Below are 26,461 nucleotides of genomic sequence, written 5' to 3' on the forward strand. Positions count from 1 at the left end.
CAGTGTATAATTGTGTTTTGGAGAGATAGCACTCATTGTTATTGTGTGACTCTAGAAACATTGCCTAAGGCTGTGTATAGTCCTTGGGGGCAAATGGATGCTAAATCTAGGCATATTGGCCAAATAACAACTGATAGATGCAGATATCAATTACTGCGGTATATAAGTCTAATGCTATTGCTATTTATCTTTGAGCTTTATCAATAGATATAACTGAATTTATTTCTGGAAATGATCCCCTGAAAAGAAGACGTGGTTTGCTTGTTTTTTATTCACATAATCCATGTTTCAATGAGTTCCTTCTACACACATTCTCCAAAGAATCTTCAGTTTCACCGCCATTGGAACAAAATCTTTTCCTAGATACGTACATGCACTGCCAACAAAATGTAAATGAAATACCTGAGAATTTAAATAATGAGACTTACTGTACATGCACTGATAGCCTCATTTTATGAGAAGCAAACAAGCTCGGTACAACACAAATTCTGAAGCTAAACAGGACAAAAGCTAAAAAGAACAGCAGTGTTTTTATCTGTCATATATTGTCATCATTCATCTTATCATGTCCCTCCGGGGAGGGCTGCTCCTCCATACTTCTATCTTGTCAAACATTCCTGTCTTGGGAAGGCTCTTCCATGCCAGTAGTCCCTCCTTCTCCACGAATAAACTCGGGAAATAAGAAGAGTTGCTTCCATTGCAGCTACCTTGGACAGCAACCAAGCTACTTACAGTACTTTTGCACTGGGACTACCTTCTCCCACCAACAAATGTTATGAAAAGGCATAAGTTTTCATGAGCTCATTCCCCTCATTTCTTCTATTACTCAACTTTCCTATCTGGTTGATGCACTCCAAACTCTCATCATTTCCACTCCAAACTCTCATCATTTCCACTCCTCAGTTCTTCAAAAGAAGTTTTAAAGTAAAAAAAAAATGTTACTGCCATCAGCTTCAAAGTTTTAAGAACAAGGAATAAAAATCATGTTCTATTGCAAGCTGACCTCCCCCCAGTGTCCCTGGTAGCAACTTGATCGGACGGAACCTTAGCAAAAGCATTCCATACTGCAATGCTGCAGGTCATATTTACATATATTAGTAGTATACTGTATTAACCTTGGAGCTGAATTCCAACAGTGGTTTGACCAGACTGAGGCTATAGAGAAGGAAGTTGGTGGGGTACTTGGCCTGTGTAGATTTAAGAGTACATTTGTCCTTGGCCCTTCATAACACATTTCTTGTAAGAATCACAAAGTTGTGCTTATTTGAAACTTTGTTTTTGTCATCATCACTCATACAAAAAATATGTATTTTTCATTAGGATTTACTGATGTTGTAGTCCATGTGTGTGTGTATTTGTGGGAGGGGGGAGAGATATGTTACCACCTTTTTCATTCTTTCTCCTTGAGCAGTGTACATTTCTTTTATCCAGATCAGTTGTTGGGAACTGTAGTCCCTGGATTTGGTTGCAAAAATTAGTACATTAACACAATTCCTACAGAAGTCAGGCACAAAGCATTGCACCGGCATGAAAGATGTTGGCAGTTAAGAGCAAAATAATATATGAATAAAAGTGTATCATTCTGTTTTGTTTTTGCTTCCAGATGGTTGACCACATATTCACAGGAAGAATTTGTTTGTTCTAAATATATAATCAGCTTCATTGGAGCTAACATTTTCAGACTTTTCATTCACCCTAGCGATTTTGCAATTTTTACCTTTAAATTTGGCTCCTTTGCCCTATACTCTAGATTAACCTTCCTTCCTTCCTTTCCTTTCCTTTCCTTTCCTTTCCTTTCCTTTCCTTTCCTTTCCTTTCCTTTCCTTTCCTTTCCTTCCCTTCCCTTCCCTTCCCTTCCCTTCCCTTCCCTTCCCTTCCCTTCCCTTCCCTTCCCCTTCCTTCCTTCCTTCCTTCCTTCCTTCCTTCCTTCCTTCCTTCCTTCCTTCTATAAGCCTTCATAATTAATTTACACAGGGGCACATGTATAATGTATGTATAAAGATTAAAGAATCAAAGCATCGTTTATGCTGAATTTACTGACTTTTTTCTGTTTAAAATGCTACTCATCTTTCAGGGGGTTCAGAGCAACATATATTTGTACCTCCCAATGTCATTGCATGAATAACCCAATGGTGTAGGAAAGATCAAGAAATGAAAACTAATTGAAGATCATCCACTGATATAAGATCCTTAAATACATCTTACATATGGCTTTCTAAAACCATTCTCAGCATTAATCATATTTTGGTGCATATGGGCGCATATTTATGCACAAAATGTTGACTGTTAACTGTTGTAAAAACCGCTGCCATGGAAATTTGTCAGAGAGTGAGAATCCTTAAAGAGAGGACATGACCTCAACAAACCTAAACTAACTGGGAGTATCAACCAAGCTCAGCATTGTAATGTCACTTTAACAGAGAGGAGGCTATAGGACCCAGAACTGTCAAATCCAAGTTTTCTTTTCTAAAGCAACAGTGGGCATGTGAAACAGATGCCCATTCAGCTGGTATAAGCATGGAATAAATAGCTAGCCAACAAACCAGCTGGTGAAAAATTGTAGCACATTGCATGCTTTAAAATGTTTGTTCCCCCTCCCTTCCCCCAAGATTGGGCAGACCTTCTCAGTGTCAGTAGAAGACCAGATGTCATTTAGACAAAAGCAGATACAAACTGAGGTTTCATTTAGGATTCCTTAATTTAAACGCACAGGAACAATACATTTAAATGCACTACCGCCGTGGAGAAATCTTTTACAATTTTAATAAGCTGTACTATCATCCTTTGCCTGGCCAGTACATGCAGCATTGCAGCCTATCCATGTTCTGAACACTTCTGTGTAATGATACTGCCTTATACTGGAAACCTGACTGCTCTACACAGTTAGATATTTCTAGCTTCTATCCAGTGATTTCCAGACCACTGTTAAACCCAACCGATTTTATTCTATCTTCAAGATTTTATATTCCTTTAAAAAGGATGAGTGGATCTCTTGCAAGGGCAAATTTGATGTAATTTTAGCATTAAGAATACATCAAAAAGCTCATCAGAGCACACTAGAGATGGCTGGAGGTTGTACTTATTATTTTGAAGTTACAACAAAGTTGAGAAAGGTTTTTATTTTTTCAAATTTTTAAAATGTCTGAAGCTTGAAGAGGAAGGGTATCTTCACCAACACTTTTTAATGATAACTTTTTATCATCAAATAACTTTTTGTGATAACTCTTTTCTTACATTTCAAAAATGGGAGTGCGGGAGTGAGGATTTTTGAATACTCACTCTAGAACAGAGCTGTCTAGTTTGTGGACTTCAGCTCCCAGAATCTCCCAGCCAGCATGGAGTTTTTACAGAAATGTAGGTGTGGTGGAGAATTTCTCCTCCAGGCTTAGCAGGACAATGTTATTTATATCTTCTGCCTTGAAAGAAGCATTTGTCTAATGATTTATTTCAGTAGCATGACTCATTTTGTCTTCCAATGTGCTTTGACAACATTATAGTATATTTGGAGGTTTTAGTTAAGTATTGTACTTTATGATCCTTAATCTGTTTTTTTTAAATTGCAGAACTCTTGAAGGGCAGTACACTTAAATATATCAGGTTAATTAAATAAAGCACAGATCAAGCACACTGAAGGCAATTTCTTTCCTTTTTCTTTGGTTGTTTTTTAAATTTATTATCATCGAAGTAAAGCATGCAGGTGGCTTTTTTGTTCAATTGCTCAGTAAATTAATAAAGCAGAAGCTTTCATTTTTTCTTCAATTAATAAAATTATTCTTTAATGACAACCAAAAATCTTATTTTTAATGCACTTATTATGATAGTTAATAAATTAAGGGATTGTAACCAGTTTATATTGTATTTCTAGCAAAGTAAAAGAAAAGAAATAAAGGAATGACTTCCCCTTCATTATAAGTATAAACTATTTTAATAACTTTTCCTTCCATTAAAATACAGTAAATGATATATCCCAACTCTTATCTACTGTATAAGAAAATCCTTATTTCAATCCTATAATGCAAATATCCCTTAAGGGTTACCAGAGATAACACCATATCACCTTTAACTTTGATCAAATAAACAAACTATACTCCTTCCTTTTATTTATTACAATCTTTAATCCTTCAAATACTGTTTTGTTTTCCTTTTTTCTTTTTTCCTTCTCACAAAATTCTTCAAAGCTTTAACAAGCCTGTTTTATAAATCTAATATAGGAAATTATCCAGGTCACTTTCTTGGTTTGTTATTTGTACACCCCTCTTAATTATCCCTCTTACACCCCTCTTAATTATCAAGACATTAGCCAGTGTCTTCTATATGCCCAGTATAAAATATTTTTCCATATCATCCTTGTACCTGTCCTTTTTAATCCATTTTCAGCTCAGTGTCAGTCTTGTTCAGTAAAACTTGTTCCTCTTCCGTCTTATCATTTAAAGATAGTCTATCTATAATGAACAACACTCTTAAAATCAATGTCAATTGAGTCAATTGTTCAAAAATATGCTTCAGTATGTCCAGTGTGAAAATATTTTGCTTCATTCTATATTAGTAAATTAAATGTAAGGTTCCTCTCCTTTAACTGTAGCTGTACTCTTTAGTTCTTCCTGGTTCCTTCTAGTGTTCAACCTTCAAAGTCTAATCCTGTGAATTTCTTTTAAAATAATTCAAAACAAAAAAACATTTTCTCACAGAAAGGATTTTTAGAATTAATTCCAAAATCTTGCTTCAAACTGAAACAGACTTAGTCTTTTGAAAACTTGCCTGTTTACCATTTTGCCATGATCATCGACTCTACTGTTGGTAAACCCATCTTCAGTTTGGCTTTTGTTCCCCAGAACTCTCACTGTTTTTAATTCTAGCAACTTTGCCTTGATTTAACTACCTCCAACATTATAACCATAAATTTTATGACAATACATAGTGCAGAACCAGAAAAATGATACAGATCCAACACCCAACATGGTGCTTTTGAATTGACCTTTTTAAATAGAATGGATCAGATCTGGGCTGCTGCAAGTTTGCAGTGTTATTTTCATAGCACAGATCTGGTATTGTCATGGCTTTTAGTCTTTTCTCTCAGTATGCATTATAGCAATAGAAGGCAAGAGTTGAAGAAATTTATTTATTTTATTTATTTTATTTGATTTCTAGACTGCCCCCTCTCCCCGAAATGACCTTACTATTTCAAAATGTTTGCTTGTTTGTTTATTTATTGGATTTATATTTATTTATTTATTTATTACTTGAACTTATTAGTCGCCCCCTCTCCCCACAGGGACTCGGGGCGACGTACAAAGGTATTATATAGCGTATAGAGGAGGTAAGAATAAATAAATAAGTTACAATACTTAAAAAAGTTAAAACCCCAGTGAAATTAACCCTTAAAAACTAAAATTACAATTAAAAATGCCCTGGGCTGGGGAGGTTGTAGAGTTATGCCAGGTCAGCTAGTCGAAACAGGTAGGTTTTCAGCTTCATACGGAAGGAGCGAAGGTCGGTTGTAGTTCTGATGTCTGGGGGGAGGTCATTCCAAAGGGTGGGGCCCACTACAGAGAAGGCCCTACTTCTGGGCGCTGCCCTCTGGCACTCTCTGGAGGACGGCACCCGGAGTAGTCCCTCTCTGTGTGAGTGGACGGGTCGCAGGGATGTATGGGGCAGGACGCGATCCCGCAGGTAACTAGGCCCTGTGCCATGGAGCGCTTTGAAGGTGGTAACCAGTACCTTGAAGCGCACCCGGTAGACCACAGGAAGCCAGTGCAGCTCGCGCAGGATAGGTGTTATATGGGAGAACCTCGATCTCCCCATAATTACCCGCGCGGCTGCATTCTGGACCAACTGCAGTCTCCGGGTGCACCTCAATATGCCGTTCTTCTCCCAAAGGACTCAGGGAGGCATACAACATAAAAAAACCACACATATTACAAAACTTAAAAAGGAAATTAAATAAAGTATCCAAAAACAAACCCAATTAATATTAACAATAAAAATTTAAAAATTAGATTAAAATTAACAATTAAATTAATCATTTATTTTATTCTGTTCAGGCCAGGCCGGCTTGCTGGAAAAGCCAACTTTTTAGGGCGCGTCAGAAGGACCGGAGGTCAGGGATTATGCGAAGCTCCAGGGGCAGCTCATTCCAGAGGGAAGGCGCTCCCACAGAGAAGGCTCTCCCCCTGGGGGTCTCTAGCCGACACTGTCTGGCCAACAGCAACCTTAGGAGGCCAACTCTGTGGGATCGCACTGGACGGTGGGAGGCTACTGGTGGCAGTAGGTGGTCTTGCAGGTTCCCTGGGCTTAAGCCATGGAGCGCTTTAAAGGTCATAATTAATACCTTGAATCGCACCCGGAAAACAACCGGCAACCAGTGCAGGCTGCCTAAAAAGGGTGTAACATGGGAGCACCTAGGTACCCCCATGATAACCCATGCGGCCACATTCTGGACCAGCTGAAGCCTCCGGGTGCTCTTCAAGGGCAGCCCCATGTAGAGAGCGTTGCAGTAGTCCAGGCGAGAAAGGACAAGGGCATGAGTGACTGTGCACAGAGAATCCCAATCCAGGAAGGGGTGCAACTGACATACCAGGCGAACCTGGTAAAAGGCCCCCCTGATCATGGCCATCAGGTGTTCTTCTAAACTAATCCACGTATCCAGGAGGACTCCCAGATTGTGGGCCCTCTCTGGGAGGGCTAAAAGTTCTCCCCCTATCATCAAAGATGGAACAAGATGCACAAATCGGGATGACGGAAACCACAGCCACTCAGTCTTAGAGGGATTGAGCTTGAGCCTGTTCCTCCCCATCCAGATCCGCACAGCCTCCAGGCATTGGGACATCATGTCGAGGGCATCCTTTGGGTGGTTTGGGGTAGAGATGAAAAGTTGGGTATCATCAGCATCTTGATGATACCGTACCCCAACACCACGGATGATCTCGCCCAGTGGTTTCATATATATGTTGAACAGGAGAGGTGAGAGAACCGACCCCTGGGGCACCCCACAAGTGATGCGCCTCGGGGTCAATCCCTGTCCTCCAGTCAACATGAACTGCGACCAATCCGACAGGTAGGAGGAGAACCACCATAAAATGGTGGCCTCCACTCCCAACCTCCCGAGTCGTCACAGTAGGATACCACGGTCGATGGTATCGAAAGCGGCCAAGAGGTCTAATAGGACCAGGACAGAGGAGCAGTCCTTGTCCCGGGACCACCAGAGATCATCAACCAGTGCGACCAATGCCGTCTCCATGCTGTACCCAGGTCTGAAACCCGACTGAAATGGATCCTGGTAGGCAGCTTCATCCAGGTACTGGGGAAGCTGATGTGCTATCACACTCTCGACAACCTTCGCTACAAAGAGAAGTTTGGAGATCGGACAATAGTTGGCTAAAGAAGCTGGGTCCAGGGAAGGCTTCTTAAGGAGGGGCCTCACCACCACCTCCTTCAAGGCGATGGGAAAGAACCCCTCTCTCAATGAAGTGTTGGTAATCGCCTGGAGCCAGCCTCATGTCACGTCCTGGGAAGCCAAAACTAACCAAGAGGGATACAGGTCCAGCACACAAGTGGCAGCACTGAGTCTCCCCATAATCCTGTCCATGCCCTCAGGGATCACATGGTCAAACTCATCCCAGATAGTCTCCACAAGATTCATTCCCGTCGACTCGCCCAAATCTACCCAGTCAGAGTCCAAGCCTGTCTGGATCTGGGCGATTTTATCCTGCAGATACTGAACAAATTCTTCAGTCCTACCCTGCAAGGGGTAGTTTCCCAGTTCCTTCATTAAATAAGGAGTGGGTCACCCTTATTAGGGCGGCTGGGCAGTTAACTGTGGACATGATAAGAGCGGAAAAATGTTGTCATTTTGCCGCTTTTATCGCCACTAAGTAGGATTTAATATGAATTCTTACCAGTGTTCAATCAGATTCGGACCAGCTGGCCCTCCAACCACACTCTAGGTGTCTTTTCCGGCGTTTCATCTCCCGGAGCTCCTTGGTAAACCAGGGAGCTACCCGGGATCGACACCAGGTCAGAAGCCGCAAAGGCACAACATGATCCAAGGGCCCAGTGGCCGCCCTATCCCAGGCTTCCACTAGGGCTTTGGTCGAGCTGTGAGCAAGGGATTCAGGAAACGTCCCAAGCTCCATCAGGAACCTTTCAGGGTCCACCAGGCACTTGGGGTGGAACAATCTATTCGGTTCCGCCTCCCTGCGGCGAGGGGTAGCAGTATGGAAGTCAAGCCTGATGAGGAAATGATCAGACCATGACAAGGGTTGGATAGAAATATCCCCTACATCTAGATCATTCATCCACTGCCCAGAGACAAAAATCAGGTCGAGCATGTGTCCCCTGTTATGGGTGGGGTCTTGAATTAACTGGGGAGTTCCTAAAGGAAGTAAAGTTCTGTCGCAGTATAACTTAGAGGAGAGTGTGGCATCAACCAAACGGGATGACATCACGGGGAGACGGAACGAGGAGATGACATGTCTACGGGGAGGCAGCCGATAGTGTTCAAGGGGCTAGCGGGAAGCTTATGTCTATCATAGCAATGGCCGGTGTTAAGGACAATATGTAGGAGTAACAGCCAGATGTCAAAATCACAGAAGATGATAAATTGCGAGGTGGTGAAATGGCCAGTAATGGCAGTGGTGAGGACAGCGGCGGCAGTGGCAGCTGCTCTAACAACTTCAACAACTCCAACAGCTAAGCTCCATCCACGCCAGGCGCACTCATATCCGTCACCAGGGTCACACTCCATTGACCCAGTCCATAGTGTCACAAGAGGAGGGGCCAAATGGCCAAATGACACAGTACGGTGGCCCAGGCAACAGCCGTGATACTGGAGGGGGCCACAACAAAGGACCCCACACACACTCCAACCGCGCCCATGCCAACTGCTGAAGCCATCTTCCGCTGGAATCAATATCCATGCCAGCTGCCTCAGCCACTCCCCACTGATCCAGTCTATCACGTCCATAAGCAAGGTGGAGGGGGGAGCAACCGGGATAACACCATGGCGTGGGGAGCGGCAGCTGAAGAGACCCCAGGCCGGGTGTCCCGCCACCGCTGTCACTGACCACACCCACACCGGCTACAGAGAACCCAGGCTGGGCGTCCTGCCGTCACTGCTGCCGACCACACCCACGCCAGCAGCCACCGATGCTCTCCATTCTCCTTTCACCGACAACCACCCCGTTTCACTCATGACGTTCCAACTACAAGGCAGAAAATCGCAGCTCAAGGGTATCCCCAAGAGCCCAGGAAATTCTCATAGCTAGACCTGGAACTGACGATGGGATAGGGTACCCCCTGCAAGCACCGAGAAGGACAATCATCTCCCCGAAGCTCTCCTCAAACGCAACAGGACACCATGTTGGGGCAGAAATTGAGGAATTCCTCAATGGAAAATGGGAAGCATTTACCAAAACACTTTTACAGATTCACTTCAACATTGCAGAATTAAACCAATACCAGAGGAAGCAGTTATGTAAATTTATACTTAACAGTAATCATTCTGCCAGTGGTCTGTCATTGAGGAAATAGGCAGTGTTCTCCTCTTAACTTTATAAAAATTAGCTTTGCACCAGTGAAAGTTAATAATACTCAAGTCCCAGTGAAATCAATGGGACTTAAAGATACATGTTAAGTTTAAATGGCACTTAAGCATTATTTTAATTGGGTGGCTTTGTCTTTTCACATTTGAATTGGACATGGCTTATACAATGCAGCATACGTAGTTATAACTTGATTTTTTCGAAGGCACATTTGGACATATGCTAATTCTTTCCCATTAAATTCAGGTCAGCTAAAATATTTAGTTATGGCTAGACTGCATCCATGGATTTTATATTCTAGTGTAATGTATTATCTTGATGTAGCTATTAGAGTACAAGTTAGTTTTAATGTTGGGTATTTATAACAAGTTATTTTTTCCTCAGCATGAAACACAGAATTAATCAACAGTTTTAGTGAGTTTTAATTTCTTATATTATAAAGAATCCTGCTCTGACTAAAATGATAAGCTCATGACTATTTCATGAATGACACATTAGTCGCCAAAAAAACAGAACAAGAAGTGAAAATGAGAGGTAAATTATATTTTTAGAAGACTGTTTTCAAAACACTCTGAAGTATTATTAGGACTGGGCATTTAATGTCTCAGAGCAGAGTCACAGTCTGTATAGTATTGTCAGCCCTATAGCCACTATTCTTCTTACTAGTGAAAGATGGTTTCCTCTTTTAGTTCTCTTTGCTCTCTTGCTAGAGAGCAATTATCATTCTGTTAAAAGCTGTATATTTTTGTGGGACCAGCTCTCCCTGAGAGCATCTGCCCATCCAACTAGGTCAGATAGTGTAGGCACACTCCAGATCCCTTTCCTTAAATATTGCCATCTGGTAGGAGATGTGCTTTTTCCCTAGCTGCCCTGACTCTTTGGAACAGCCTCCCCCTGGTGATTCAGAGGGTCCCCACCCATTTAGTTGTTTGGAGGGTTGTAAAGACCAAGCTCTTCCCCTAGGCATTGGGCTAGAATAGAATGGGACCTAACAAATATAAACAGAGAATCGGTGAGGTGCCGTATTGTCTAATTGTAAGAATAAGAAGATACCCTAATTGTCAAAAGAATGATTACATCATATTATGAAACAGATGATATACAAGTTATCTACTGACTTCCTTGATGTTATTCCTGCACCAGTTAAAAATATCTTTTTATTTTCCAAGGTACTTTACATTGAGAGTAAGATGGCTGTTTTTGTGGTTTGTAGTTATTGGCCAAATAAATCACCAGTTTGCAAACTTAAATCACATCCATCTGAATCCAAATACCATATGATTGACTGAACTTACTATATTAACCTTACCTGTTAGCCCAACAGCGCAGTTTATATTAGCACTGCAAGCACTCAAAAAGTCAATTTAAATGAACAACTAACAACCATATCTACTTACTGTATATATTTTAGGAAACTCAACTGTGAAGTTTTCAGTAAAAATAATCCAAAACATTTAGTTCAGATACTTAATTTGTCCATTATGCTGTAAACTGTCTAGAGACACTTTCAGATGAGATAAGTAGTAAATAAATGTAATAATAAATAAAAATAACTTTATAGTAGATTTAGATCTAATACCTATACCAAGAACACTGAAAGAACAGTCTGCATTCACATACATTCATGCATGCAAGCATATACATACATGCACACATGTGCCCCCCCCTCAAGAAAACCAAGTAACCAAGAAAGTCCAGTTGGCACAGGACAACTATGCCATAAATTCTCCTTCCATTATTTAAAATCCTTGATTGAAACATATTGCAGATAACTATTGGATTCTGAATAGTTCAAAGGAATGAAACACTACAGACATATATTTCTATATATCTCCCACCTTACTCAGGGAATCTAAGAGCCATAAAAACTCATGTAAAACCCATCACATAACATTGCATGTTGTTATACAAACCTTGAGTATTACAAAGGATTGCGATTGCATTTGTTTGCCTGGCTTCCCACATTAGCCTTTTTAGCATATGCCTAAAAACCAGTGCACTTGCAATAAATACACTTTGCATATGACATTTCACTCTGTTGATTAAAGGAAAAAGCTAATTAAAACGTAATAGAAATGCTAGATTTCAACTGGAACAGTCCCTAGCTGTTATAATTGCATTCAAGACCTGCAAGTACACACCACTGAAGAAAGGAGAATTAAGGCGGGGGGGGGGGGGAACTAGGTATGGCTTCCTGGAACATTCACTGTAAAATAAATTATACATCTTTTTTCCAGTATAAACTATATATTCATTTGAAAGGTTACAGTTTGCTGAGCAGTCTTTGCCTTGGTTAGTGTAAGTGCAGTTGCCAATGTAAAGCTATAATTTGTCTAGAAGGCTGCAGGGAGGGAGAGAGGTGGTCAGATATGTCCTTCTGCAGTGAATACTAACATCCCTCCAACAGAAACAAATTATGCCTTTATTTTACTTTTTTGGACTGTACATTGGAATTATTTACACCTTCAAGGCAGTTGATTGAAAAGCAGCATCAGTCAATTAGCAAATCAAAAATTTATATGATTCCAATTTAGCACGGAGTCCTCTCTTTTCCTCTCCCTCTCTCTTTTTCTTTTTAGATTTTTACCCTGACAGTGACAAATTACTCCTCTGCTGGCTGAGATTGGAAATTAAAAGCATTTAGAGTTGCTCATGCATTTATGCTAATGAGAACTCTGATATGATTTGCATGCAAAAGAGGACAATTTGAAAGCTCATCAGTTTTTCATGCTCTTGCATTTTGATGTGGTAGGGTTTTTTTTTTCCTCCTTCCTGTATTTTTTTTTTTTGGCACAGGGGGGAAAAATACCCTAAAATTAAAAATAGGAAAACAATATAGATTGGGTGGGGGAGTGCTTCAGGTTGGAAGGTAATGTCTTTAAAAATAACTCTCAGATTCTTGTCAAATCACTTGCTTTGCGATTTCAGAATTACAGCCTAGCTTCATTAGCATTTTAGATGTTTATCAAAGGCAAGATCCAATATCTGTCTCCATTGCTATGCATGATTATAGCTCGAGCTTCATTTTAAATTCAGCAAAGGGAAAAAAAAAAGGAAATTCAGCTAAAAAGACCTCAGGACAGATGAGAGAAGGATGTATGCCTTAACTGTTTTTCTTGTGGATGCACCCAAATTCATCTCATTTAGAGCAAAATCTGATTAATTACCAGTACTAGTACTTCGGCATTTCTAAAATAGTTAGCAACGCAGACATTTTAGAGAGTTTGGCGTGGTAATGTCTTCTTTGGTATTCAGCAAAGGAAGATAGAACAGTTGTGCTGAAAAGGTGTTTTAATATGCAAATAACTAATTTTCATAATTAGTTTTGTTGAAAGGAGAAAAAAAAATGTCAGAAACACCCTGCAGGATCACTAAATTCCATGAACCTTATCTAGAGCAAGAAGGAGAATAAGAATCTCAAAGAAATGAGAAATAAACAAGTCTTTCTTTACATGCAGTGTGTTAGATGTGCCAATGAAATAGCCGCCACCACATCCACCCTTTACTGGAATTGCAACCCAAAGCTTGTGGATAGTGTTCAATTAACAAAAATTAGCCTCGGATTTTGATGTCCCATCCTGGTCCAAAGTTAGCAAGACAGTTATAGAATCAGAGTCAGTTAAAGAGATTATACATACATACATACACACACACACACACACACACACATGTTTGTGTTGTATTTGTGCTGATAAATAAATAAAGGGCATACCAGGGGTTGTAACACAAATACATATATATATGTATGTATATGTACATTTGTGGGAGTGGCTTGCTGATCATGTGACTGAGTGGGAGTGACTTGCCAGCCATGTGACTGAGTGGGAGTGGCTTGCCAGCCATGTGACCAAGTGGGAGTGGCTTGCTGGCCATGTGGCTGGATGGGAGTGGCTTGTCAGCCATGTGAATGAGTGGGAGTGGCTTGCCAGCCAGTTGACCGGGTGGGAGTGGCTTGCCGGCCATGTGACTGGGTGGGAGTGGCTAAGATGATGTCACTGAATTCTTTGCCCCAATGGATGATCTACAAAAAGAAGATATAAAAAAGGAAATTTATTATTTTGTGCACTTACTACTTAAATAAGATTAAAATAAGTACACAAAGCAATAAAAGAGCTACTTATAGAAGGTAAGTAGCTTACTACTTACTACTTGTATTTCAAAGGGAATACAATACATATTTAATTTTACACATGTTAACAGCTGCTGGAATTGTGTTTGCACAACAGTGGAAAAAACAAAGATATGAAAATGAATAAATATTAGAATGTGCAGAAATGAATAAATTGACAATTAAAATCAAGAAGGCTTTGAATACTTTTTCACGTGGGATTTGTTTTATCAATTGCTAACTAACAGAAACAGCAATTACAAATCTAAAAGTATGAAAGAACACACCAATTATGTAAGGAAAGGTCACTAAAATGTATAAGGAAATATTATTAGTACTTGATCATTATTAATGTGTAGATAGCTGCGGGACATTACACACCCACATATACAAACTATGACAGTGCCAGGAAAACACCAAAAAATAACAATTTCCCCCCAAAAGACTGCAGATGAAACCAGTTTCCCCCCCTAACCCTAAGAACAGGAAAGACAAAGCCACTGGAATAAAAACCATCAAGGCATTGTGGGAAATTATAAAGTACAGTGCCAGGAAGCTCACAGAACCAACAACCACCTCACAATTACCTAAACAACCAGGTATCACACAGAAGCACACAAAATCTGGCAAAGCTGCCTTGCACCAACCTGGCCTGCCCATAGAAAAGCAGCCACCTTGAGACACATAAACCATGCACCAACCTGTACACTTAAAAGCAACATATTGCATCACAAATAAAACATTTGCAAAAAGGAATAACATTTCTTGTAATAAACATTCTATAAACAATAAATAAATAAAAATTCCCTACAAATAATTAAAAAAAAAGATATTCTACACACAATAAATTAAAATAAAACCATTAAAATATTCTATACACAACAAATTAAAATAAAACCATTAAAAACATTCTATACACAATAAATAAAATCTGAGATTGTGGAGATGTAATTCTGAGGCCGGTCATTGTGAAAGGTCCTGATGAGGAGTTCGTGATGACCACGAGACAGGAGGCATATTAATTTAATAAATGAAGAAATAAATGCCCTGTGGTCTCGATGGTTTGCTTGCAGATGTTTTATTGTCATTGGTGTGAGATACCTAGCTGGGTCATGAAATGTCTGCAAGAAAACCACCAAGCTGAGGGAACACCAAGGACCCTGCTGTCATCTCCCTCCCCCCCCACTCCTCTTCCTCCTATCCCACTCTTTCTAGCACTGATGATGTTACCTAGTTTGGTAATGAAATGTCTGTAAGAAAACCACCAAGCTCAGAAAGCAGCAAGGATCCCACTATCCTCGATCTCCTCTTTCTACCTCTCTTTCTCCCTTTTGTCTTTCTATCTTTCTCCTCCTTTCCCCCCAACCCCACTCCCTTCTATCACTGATGATGTTACCTAGTTTGGTAATGAAATGTCTGTAAGAAAACCGCCAAGCTCAGAAAGCAGCAAGGATCCCACTATCCTCCACCTCCTCTTTCTCCCTCTCTTTCTCCTTTTGGTCCTATCTTTCTCCTCCTTCCCCCCCCCACCCCTACTCCCTTCTAGCACTGATGATGTTACCTAGTTTGGTAATGAAATGTCTGCAAGAAAACCATTAAGCTCAGAGAGCACCCAGGACCCCTCATTACAACATGGAGCTATCAAGAGTCTCTTCTGTGGAGAGCTTTGATGCAAGGGAAAACTGAAAGTTTTAATTTTAATCCAGTTTTAGCATTTTAATCATCTTTTCCTCTTTCAAATTTTATATGCTTTTTTTAAGGTTTTAATGTTTTATTTGTACACTGCCCAGAGTCCCTTTGTGAGGGAGATGGTTGGTTTCAAAATTTGATCAAATAAATAAATCAAAGCAGGGGCTGAGAGAAAATAGGGAGGTGTGGTGCTGGTTTTCATCTGTCCCACTAAACCACAATAGGGTTGATTGGATTCCAGTTGAGTAAACCCCAATTTGGGGTACCTGAAACATGATTTGCAATCTGTGGATTGACTCCAGGATCCCAAGTCCTGTAGCCCCCAAAGTTTCTTTTTTAATTATTTACCTATTTGAATGTATTAGCCGGCCAACTCCAATGGACTTCCCTGTCCAGTATCCCTCCCCCCCTCACTCCTTCCGCCCACTGCATGTACACTACAGGCCCCGACCAAGGCAAGGAGCGAACCGGAAAACCCATCCAGATATAGAACGTGGGAACACAGTGGAGCCGTAAGGGGAAATTCCCTGTTTTGCAAAAACCCCATTCCGTGAGATTTTCTGTCAAACCCTGTGGGGGAAAATCCTCCCAAGCTGCTTCCCCCTCCGTGTTAGCCCCAAAAGTCATGGCCACCAATGCACATGGAAACCAGTCAACTCTGCAGCCTCAAAAAGAGAATGGTGGAGGATTTATCGCAAAAAAGGAGCCTGGCGAAAGCCTTAACGGGCAGGAAACAGTGTAAGCACTGCAGCCAAACCAACCTGGAACAAGGAGTGATTGCTTCCTCCGCCTGCTTCTTCAAGGGGCAGGCCTCGGCGGCGGTTAAGTTTCCTATCTTTAAATGCGGATCTTTCCTCGCCGCTTTATGAAGTTGGGCCTGGACTTGATTTCTGAGCACGGGGCGACGGGCGGTAGTTTGTGCGGCGCGGCCGGCGCAAACTACTGTCCATCACCCCATGCTCAGAAAAGGTAACCTGGATAAGTCCTTTGCTAGCAGGCAGGTTATAGGATGCTTGCTGCCACCAAAGCACCTTCCCGGAGTTGCTTTTCTGAGCATGGGGAGATGGATGGCGCAAAATACTGTCCATCTTCCCGTGCTCAGAAAAGGAAGCCCGGCTAAGTCCTTTGTTAGCAGGCAGGTTCTAGGACACCTGCCACCACCAAAGCACCTTCACGGAATTGCTTTTCTGAGCATGGGGAGACGGATGGCATAAAATACTGTCCGTCTCCCTGTGCTCAGAAAAGGAAGCCCGCTAAGTCCTAAATTACCAGCCTAATTACCAACCTAATCCAAAGGGAGACCCCCCCAAAAAACCAAGACACAGAACAGGACAATGGCATCGCCCTCCTCCCTTACATCAAAGGCACCACAGATAAAATCAGCAAAATTCTCCACAAACACAATATCAAGACAGCCTTCAACACTGACCAAAAAATAGTCAACATCTTAAGAAACCCCAAAGACAAAATCCATCTAGAAAACCAAAGAGTCTACGACATACCATGCAAAATCTGCCCTGCAACATACATAGGACAAACGAACAGGAGAATAAATGCATGCATCGCAGAACACAAGAATACAGTAAGAAGAAAAGAAAAAACTTCCTCCCTTTTCCAGTACCTTAAAGCTACAGGACATGAAATTAATTTTGAAGGAACCAGGTTAATCTCCAAAACAGAACACTTCAACAAGAGAATAATTATGGAAGCTATCCAAGTAGAGAAACACCCCCACAACATGAATAAATGTGATGATACCTTCCGCCTACCAGAGACATCTGGAAACCAGCCCTAGTCAACAAACGAGCCCCACCCACCACCCAGGCCGTTACAACACAAAACAACAATAGACACACAGCCAGCACCAATCAGCACCAATCTACCAATCATGCTACAACCACAAAACCAATCATTCCACTTACTGAAACAAAGCCAGCACTCCACACACACCCCACCAAGATTTATAGAAAGACGGCAGCTCCGATCACACTTTAAGCCCAAAACCCAGCCTGAAGATGGCGAGTGAGACCTCGCTGAAACATTGCCAAAACAATCTCAATCTTACATTGGAAAGGACCCGCATACAACAAGACCAGCACACCTACACTCATTTATGACTATGGAAATGTCTTCAGACAACCTTAGCTAAGAAATGGAACACTGCCCTCTAAAGTCAGACATGACTGAAAGGGGAAATAGTTATTGTTTTATAAATGAAATAGGTGCTACCTAAAGATTGAAAGACATAGTTGTTTGCAATCTTCTGAAAAGAATTAGAGGATACTCTTCTGTTTATGTAAAGGGGAATCTTATACACGTACACACACACACACACACACACACACATACACACACACACACATTCTGCCTTTATTGTTTTTATATATAACTCAAGCATACCTAATACTCCTTCCTCTTACTTTCCCCACAACAATTCTGTAAGAGAGGTTGGCCTGAGAGAGAGTGGCTGGCCCAAAGTCACCCAGCATGGTCCTTGTATATAAATAACTATTGTGATCCTCTAGTATTCATTTTCCTCCCAACACAAATAAGATCTTTGCATAGAATAAATAACTTATTTCCTTAACTATTGTGAGTGGTTGTTCCCCCCTCCTCCACCTCTGGTATGCTTCTCTTCAATGTAGTTTTTTTAAAAATATATTGTGCCTCCCCCCAACCCCAAATCAGGAGAGTATGGATTTTCTCATGTTTGAGGAGCTTTTTCCCACTTGCTAATCATCTGTCAAACAGCTTTTTCCTTATTAATTAATTAAAGCATATTGAACCAGGTCACTCCTCACATGTTGGAAGAGCAGATGCAAAGGGAGAGATGAGTGACAAGATGAAAATTATTTGGCACTATCTTGGCACCAGGCTGCAGAAAGACATTACGAAAGCTTTTTGGGAACTCTTCCACTGCTCTGATTACTAAGTATACAGTACAAATGCTTAGATTCAAGTCTGCCAATGCTATCAGTCCAATCTATCAATCCAGGGTTTCTTTTTATAAGGGCTATAAAAGTCCTGCTCATCATTGTTATTCTATTGCAATATAATGTTTGCCAGTTCTGTTTACAGTCAAAGGCAAGCCATAGTAGTTAGTAAATTGGGACTGAAATGATCTACTAAAATCCATACCTCATTCCCAAGAATGTTTTTTTTTAAGCAGGATTGAGAAATATCTGTGGCATATCTAGCACAGTATATTGTCACTGCATATGATTGCCACAGAATTGGTATTGACTATTACATCTCTTTAATTCTCTCATAAAAAAGAGGAATCAGTCTTTTATTTTAGAAACCTGGAACATGACAGAAATCTACCTTTGCTTCCAAAGGATGAACCTCTTTTTGGATTGGCAACTTTAAAAGGCTGGAGGTCCCTGAACCTGGCAGAATTTAACATGGACTTTGGATGCAAATGCAAACATGATCTGCTTGTTTCTAACAGTGGGGAGCTCCCTACAATCACTTCACTGAATTTTGGCTGCATGACTGCATGGAAACCAAGAGCATAGTTTTCTGCTATTTTGTGGTGAACGCTACTCAGAAACTTTTATTAGTCTCCTAAAATGCAAGAAATGAAGCCTCCCTCACACCATTTCATAGAATCATAGAATAACAGAACTGAGAGCAAACATAAGTATTATCCAGTCCAACCGCTGCAACATGTAGGAAACTAATTTAAAGCATTTATGAGAGGAGGTAATCAAGGGTCTCTTTAAAAACCTTCAGAGATACAAAATTCAGAACTTCCATAGGTTTTCATAGAATTTTCTTATACTGTATTTAAATGAAAGCTAGATAGCTGTAAGCTTGTATCTATTATTTCTGAGCCCAGTTTCTGGGCCATGGAATATAGTTTTTGACTACCTTTCCTATTCCTTTTTTACGTACTTGAGCATGGCATCACAGATTTCAGCCTTCTTTACTCAGATATCCCAAGTTCCTTCAGCCAATCTCAGAGGATATGACCTCCAGTCCTTCTTACCACTTTCATTGCCCTTCTCTGAACACTCTCTTAACCTGCCAATATACATCTGGAAATGTGGTGCCCAGAATCACGCATAATACTTCATGAAGGGTTGTTATTGTTTTTTAGTATGTTTTTTTTAGTATATTTAGTATTGTTTCTTAGTATGATTTGATAGCTTATTAGTAACCTTGACTATCACTAAGTGTTGTATCTTTTTATTCTTGATGAATGTATTTTATTCTTCTTATGTACACTGAGAGCATATGCACCAAAGAACTTATCCAATTACACTTGGCCAACAAAAAATTCTATTCTATTCTATTCTATTCTATTCTATTCTATTCTATTCTATTCTATTCTATTCTATTCTATTCTATTCTATTCCATTCCACTCTACTCTACTCTACTCTACTCTACTCTACTCTACTCTATTGCACCATCCGGTAAATTTAGCACTATCACTATATATCCCATTATTTTTGCCAATCTCCCAAAATCTTACATTTGTTCCTCCCACCACAAAAGAGTTTTTCATAAGCTGCTGCAAAACATTGGGTGTTTCTTGCTTCAGCAAAGTACCATAAGTACTCCTGAGTAAGTAATTGTAGAAAACATTTAGTAAAATTACGTAAAAAGCTCCGTTCAATTTTATGCATAAAGATTATATTCACTTTACAGGTTTTCTTAAACAGAATAAATGGCCTCTCAGTTTATTTCAGGTACAATTCAAGGTGCTTATTTTCATGTTTCACTCCAATTTTGACTTGTTACCAGCAATGTCTTTGTGATTATAACCAAATGTGAAGATCAGGTGCTCAGGCTTATTGTCTAGCTTGCAAAAATGATTTTTGGCTGGAACATCTCCAAGAAAAGACGTTCCATACAGTACATGTGTGGTCATCATCTATTCATTTAAAATAAAATTTAGAGGGCCTCAGAAAGAAAATAACAATGTAGATGCAGGAAGTTAATTTAAATAACATAGGGCACCCCAGTTTAGCAAAGGGGGAAATGGTCATGATACATCACATGATGACAATGTAACTCCATGAGTTTGGCACCCCTGACTTAGGGAATGCAGAAACTCCTAACCACATTCAAAATTTAATCGGAAAATCCTTGCTAACCCCATAAAATATAATTAATTTAATCTCATCCAAATTTCATTTTTTCCTTGAAATTCTCTACAGGTTTAATCGTCACTGAACCAATATAAATCAATGGGAACTCTTTTAAAACTGATTCTTATCTTATTCAGTAGCAGATCAGAACAGAGAAAAACAATACATACAGACAATATATCCCAAAACAGGATATGCTAGATTTTGTTTTTATATATACAGACCAGAAACCAAGCATTAACTTCCTTGATTCAGCTACTTCTAAAGAAAAATGGTGACAGCGGTCATAAAGAAGGATGGGCACTTCATTGACTATGTTAATCCCTGTCAGTGCTTTTAAAGAAAAAAAAATCCCATACTTTTAGTTTACATCATGATGCCATTGCTTTTCCAGCCAAAAAGATTAATCAAGGTTATTCATCCTTGGGCTCTATTCTTTTGCTATAGATCTGCTGTAACAGCTTTTACTGAAATGAAATGTAAGAATTAGACAAAACTTAAGCCGAGTCTTTAAGTAAGAGAAGGTCAACCGATGTGAGGGATATTTTACATCTCTATATATAATTTCCAGATCTTGGTTAAGAGAACATCTAAGGAAAGCATTAAAGGAAATACTTTAAGATGCTTTGCATATGTGTTCATCACGTCTTTCTCCTCCTCCTCAAACTGTTCATTTGTACAGTTTGAATGTAGTTATATAATACAATAAGCTTGCTAAAGTATATGAAGAGTTGTGGTACACTCTGTCATAACTCGATTACAAGTCAAGACTACAGATTTATTTTTTTCTTATTTTCAATTCTCCCTCCCTCCCTCCCTCCCTCCCTCCCCCCCTCTCTCTCTCACACAAACACACAGCTAGAATGTTTCTGTTGAGGCAATCTTTATATTCTAAGCAGATGTGCAAAATGTGCTTGCTGATTCCAGTATTAGTTCATTTTGATGGCAATTTCTTAATAGTATGGAATATTAAAGGATTGGAGTCACTTCTAAGCACAGATAAAGGTTCACTAAGATTTTAAAAATGAAACTGCTTTTTTTTTTACAGGAGCTTCATATTCTTTCAATTCATAGGCAGTTCTTACAGAAGCTGGTATTGGGGAGATATATGAAAGTGGGTGCTATAAATTAGCAAGATGTTTTGCAATTTTGATTAATAGATTTTTCAAAGCTGATAGTTGAAGTTTCAGGCAAAAGGGGCTGGATTTTTAAAATACCCACTGTAAGATTTAGGAGATAAATTTCTACACCAAATCAGTTGGAAGGGTATCAGTGCCGAACTTAAGGTAACAGTTGGGTTAGCAATGTAAAATCTACACACCCATACACCTAGCATTAATTATAATATCAGATTCATAATATGTTGCAGGATCATAGAAGCAAATTTAATATAGTGGACAATCTGGATTAAAATAAAACCTTTGGAATATGAGAACATGTTCTACTTTTTTGTGCATAAAAATGCAGTTTAAGTGATTTCATGTCACTATATTCTTTAGCATCTAAAAATAAGGTATGCGATGTTGATGCAACAGCTGCTTTGGACTCTGCACATCTGTGAAGTTAATAGTCTCATCTAACAATAGTTTACATACAGTTTTGAATACACATGTGTTGAATAAAGCTTTTGACAGAGCTAATCCCACCAGTCTAGCTATCATCCAGGATTTACCGGTATCTACCCACCTTCCCCTGTCCCAGCCCAGTTCCACATTAAGGAGAGAGATGTTTTCACAGTTTTTGATGATATTTGGCGGATGTGGAGGGGAAAAAAGACTTGAAATAGATGAGGCTCTTGTCCTTAACATGCTCTGTACATGGTAAAAAAGGACAGTACTGTTTACTGACAGGAGAAAATTTGTCAGTCATCAGGAGAAAATTTGTCAGTCAGTCAGCAAATGTTGTGCTGCTGTGGTTTGCACAAGTTCTAAGATTTGTGGATGGCACTTTAATTTCATCATAAGAAATCAGTTTCTTTCATAGAGGCAAGGGAGGTGTCTACAATCATTGTTGTTAGGAATGTAAGCTAACAGTTGGGTTAGCAAGATACAAACCAGGATGGTAGTACTGTAGCTTTAAGTACTGCTGTAATGTGATTGGTTGCTGTTACCTCAAGCAGCCATAAGAGGGAGCCACAATGACTATTAGTTCTCTGTTTGTTAGATACTGATAGTGGATACTGCTTGATACTGCTTGTGAGTTACTGTGTGTTTGCTACTGTTAGCCTGAACTGATTATATGATACTGGACTGTGTTCGAAGGATCATTCCTTACTGAAAACTTTGATAACTGACTGACTGAACCGTGTATGACTTGGACTGTAAACTGAACTCTGAATACTTCTATATTTCTACATAGTAAACTGTTCTGACCCCCTTCCTCCGTTGCCCACACAGCACACACACTCCGGAACAGTACAAGGGAACAAGGTTTATTACACCAACAGACAAGAGGTTTTGTGGCAGCAAGCCACCAAGACAGAACTCACAAAGACAGAACACACAAAAGCAGCTATCCAGCTTGCCAGGATCCCAACCTAGAGTTGCTGGCTTAAGTCCTTTGTTGATTGCTACGCAGAGCCTCTCCAGAGTCAACCCTTTTATAACCTAAAAAGGGCGTCTCCCAAACAGCACCTGAGAGCTCTTTACTGCCTATAATTACGCCCACGCTCCTTGCGTCTGTGGGCGCGCCGGAAACGGGCATCTAGAAACGCCCTGCTAAGTCCTGAGTCACTGTCCTCTCCGCTGCTCCAAGGCAGGGCATCGGGAGTCCTCCTCCTCTGGCTCTCACCGCTGCTCCATGCCTCTGGTGCCACCTGGTGGCCGACCAGACTCTCGGATTCCTGCTCAGCCTCCGAATCCTGTCCAGGATCGCCCATCTCCTCTGGAGCTGACTCGTATGGAGTATCACTCTCGGAGTCTGGTGACAGCGGCACCGGCTGGGCCACAACAGTAAACTACTATATTTTATACTATTCGGTGTCCCTGTATGCTGGTTTGTGTGTGTTCTTCCATACCACTCTCATTACGCTTCTCTGCACACTCGCTCTCCTAACGGGGAGCTTACTTACTTAACAATTGTATTGTTTTATCTTTTAGTTTTATGCAATCTTGTAATAACATTTGAGGTACCAATGTCATCATTTTAGCCATTGTTCATCCACTGCAAGATGAAGGCCTCTTCCGCAAGTTTCCAACCAATACGGTCCCGAACTTTCTTTTGCCAATTGGCCCCACAAGACTTACTGATTCATAAATCCATCTTGTTTTATGTCTCTTTCATGGGCGCTTTTTATCAAGTGGGATCCATTCTAGGATTCCCTTTGTCCATCTGCCATCAGTTCTTCTTGCTATATGACCAGCCCATTTCTATTTCAATTCCTTTAGTCTCCTGTACCAATGTGTAATATTAAGCATGTCGGGCAGAGGAAACACATCGTTTATGTTTAGTTTTTATCCAGAGTCTTGGTTGGAGCATTCATTGCAAAATTCATGAAATCCAATATGAAGGAGTTCTTCAAACTGGTGTATTCAAATAAAATAAAGGAGTTTTAAAAAGGAGGCATCTGTTTTATGGACAGTGAAATTGAAAGTGATGTTCAATATTGCATATTATGAGTGCAGCAACGAAACAATATATCTGACTTTAAAAAAATCTTTCTACAAAACTTGTGTAAGAATCTGAAAGCTTGGTAACCTCTTAGGACATGATCAACCTAAAAGCTTCTCTACCAGGCACTAGGGTTGTAGAGAGAATGCATTAAGGTTATCTACCACTTCGGAGAATTTACAGAAACCACCACAGAGTGAAATGAGAACTTTACTATTTCATATGAAAATAAAACCATTTTGGGCCCTAAAGCGTTTCCCTTAGGCCTTGAGAAGACACACCTATACAAAAGGGAGAATGAAGAATCCAGGAATCGCAAATGAACCTATATTATAGTCTCAAAAGACAGACATGGTTCATTGGCAATACCAAGGTATTGTTAGCTCATAAGTGACATCTGTGGATAATCCAATTCCCATTAGCTTTCTACAATAAAAAATAAATTTAACCAGAGAGGCATTAATTGTGATTCACTCCTGGGTGCAGAATCTTATCATAACTTTAGTCTTACACTGGATGCTCGCATCATAGCAATGGAAACAGCACTTAGACTTATATACTGCCATATAGTGCTTTACACTAGGGGTCCCCAACCTGTGGTCCATGGCCCACTACTGGGCCATGGGCTAATCGCCATTAGGCCACATGAGGGGCCAGCCAGTGTGCACAACTCTACACACACAATGGCCCCATTTGTGCGAGTGTCACTATGGGTGCTTGCAGCACCTCTCACACGAGCCTCATCATGAACGCTCATGGCCCCATTTGCATGAGTGTCATTGCTCACGGTGCTCACGGCTCCACTCGCACAAGCATTGTTGCAGACCCTTGTGACCACACTCATGTGAGCAATTGCTGCAAACATCATGTGCACTCATGCGTGCACATGCATGTGCACTTGCACTTGAGCCTGCCAGGATTGAACTCCAGGCTGTGGACAGAGTTAGCCTGCAATACTGCATTCTGACAACTAACCATCAGGGGTTTTCACCGTGCTTGAAATATAGGGCAAGATGAGGAACATTCTCTTTGCCTTTTATCCACTCCAGCTGATTTAGAAGTAAATATTCTTCTTAGACCTGCATTTCATTTTCAGAGTAATCTGAATAGCAATAACACTAAGACTCATATACCGCTTCCCAGTGCTTTACAGCCCTCTCTAAGCAGTTTACAGAGTCAGCATATTGCTCCCAACAATTTGGGTCCTCATTTTACCATCTCGGAAGGATGGAAGGCTGAGTCAACCTTGAGCCTGGTGAAAGTTGAACTGTCAAATTGCAGGCAGCCAGCAGTCAGCAGAAATAGCCTGCAGTACTGCACTCTAACCACTGTGCCACCATGGCTCTAAATGCCTAAAATGTCTAGGATGGAGATGATCTGGAGGACCACTTTGACTTTCAAAGTGCTCTGCAAGAAGAGAGGAGCCTGACCCTCCCTCCCCAGCTGAAGCAGGAGAATGATGGAAGATTATCTTTCCAATTATGCTGGATTTCAAAAATGCCTAGAGGGCTTCATAAGCCCATCAATATTGTCCAGACAATCTCCATCTGTTCCAACAAGAGTCAAGGACAGTTTGTTTTTCTTCTGCAAAAGACAGCAAACTTTAAGCCTTCTTTTGTTATGAACTGGGGTGGGTGGGGGGTGGGAACCCCCATTCCGTTTTGTTACAGAGTTTTGAAAATATTTACATTTCTATACTAGACTTTGGTAATTGAATGTGCAATGCAATGAAAATGCCTGTTTTATAAGATTATGATAACAATATTAATTGAACATCCATCTCACTCCAAAATGGAACAGAAATTTAATCTGAAAATCCTGTGGAATAAGGGTTGCTTCTACAAAGTAGATATTAAGTTCCTATGACCCATGTAACACACCATAAAGACATTTAGGTCTAATCCTATCTTAGATTATTTGTTTGATTTATATCCCACATGTCACTCATGAGCTCAAGGTAGTACATATAACATACCCCATTGTTTATAAACTGAATTTAAGTTGGCTATGTAATATGGCTGCAAAAAAGGTGGCATCAAACAGAGATATAGTTTTTTTAAAATACAAGGTTGTAATTATTTATTATGTTAAATGTTATTTCCAGTTGACAAACATTTTATATTATCTATCTTATTGTCTGTCTTTATTTTATGAAACTAGCATCTCTTTTCCATTTCTTTTCTAGTATTTGCATTCCAATCATCTATTAGTACTATGGCATTTTTTGATACTGCAATTATCACCCTTCGCAATTTGCTCTAGAATGACCCATTGCTTTCTGTAACTATATAGTAATTGTACATTTGTTTAATAACTTTTGTTGACCCTATATCCTCTATTTCTATTATATATGATCCTGTAATTTATATTAAGCGCATAATTGATGATGTCCTTTCAGTGTTTGATCATAAAAGGGGTT

This window comes from Natrix helvetica, assembly GCF_964273705.1.
Source record: "Natrix helvetica genome assembly, chromosome: 2".
NCBI lineage: Eukaryota > Metazoa > Chordata > Lepidosauria > Squamata > Natricidae > Natrix > Natrix helvetica.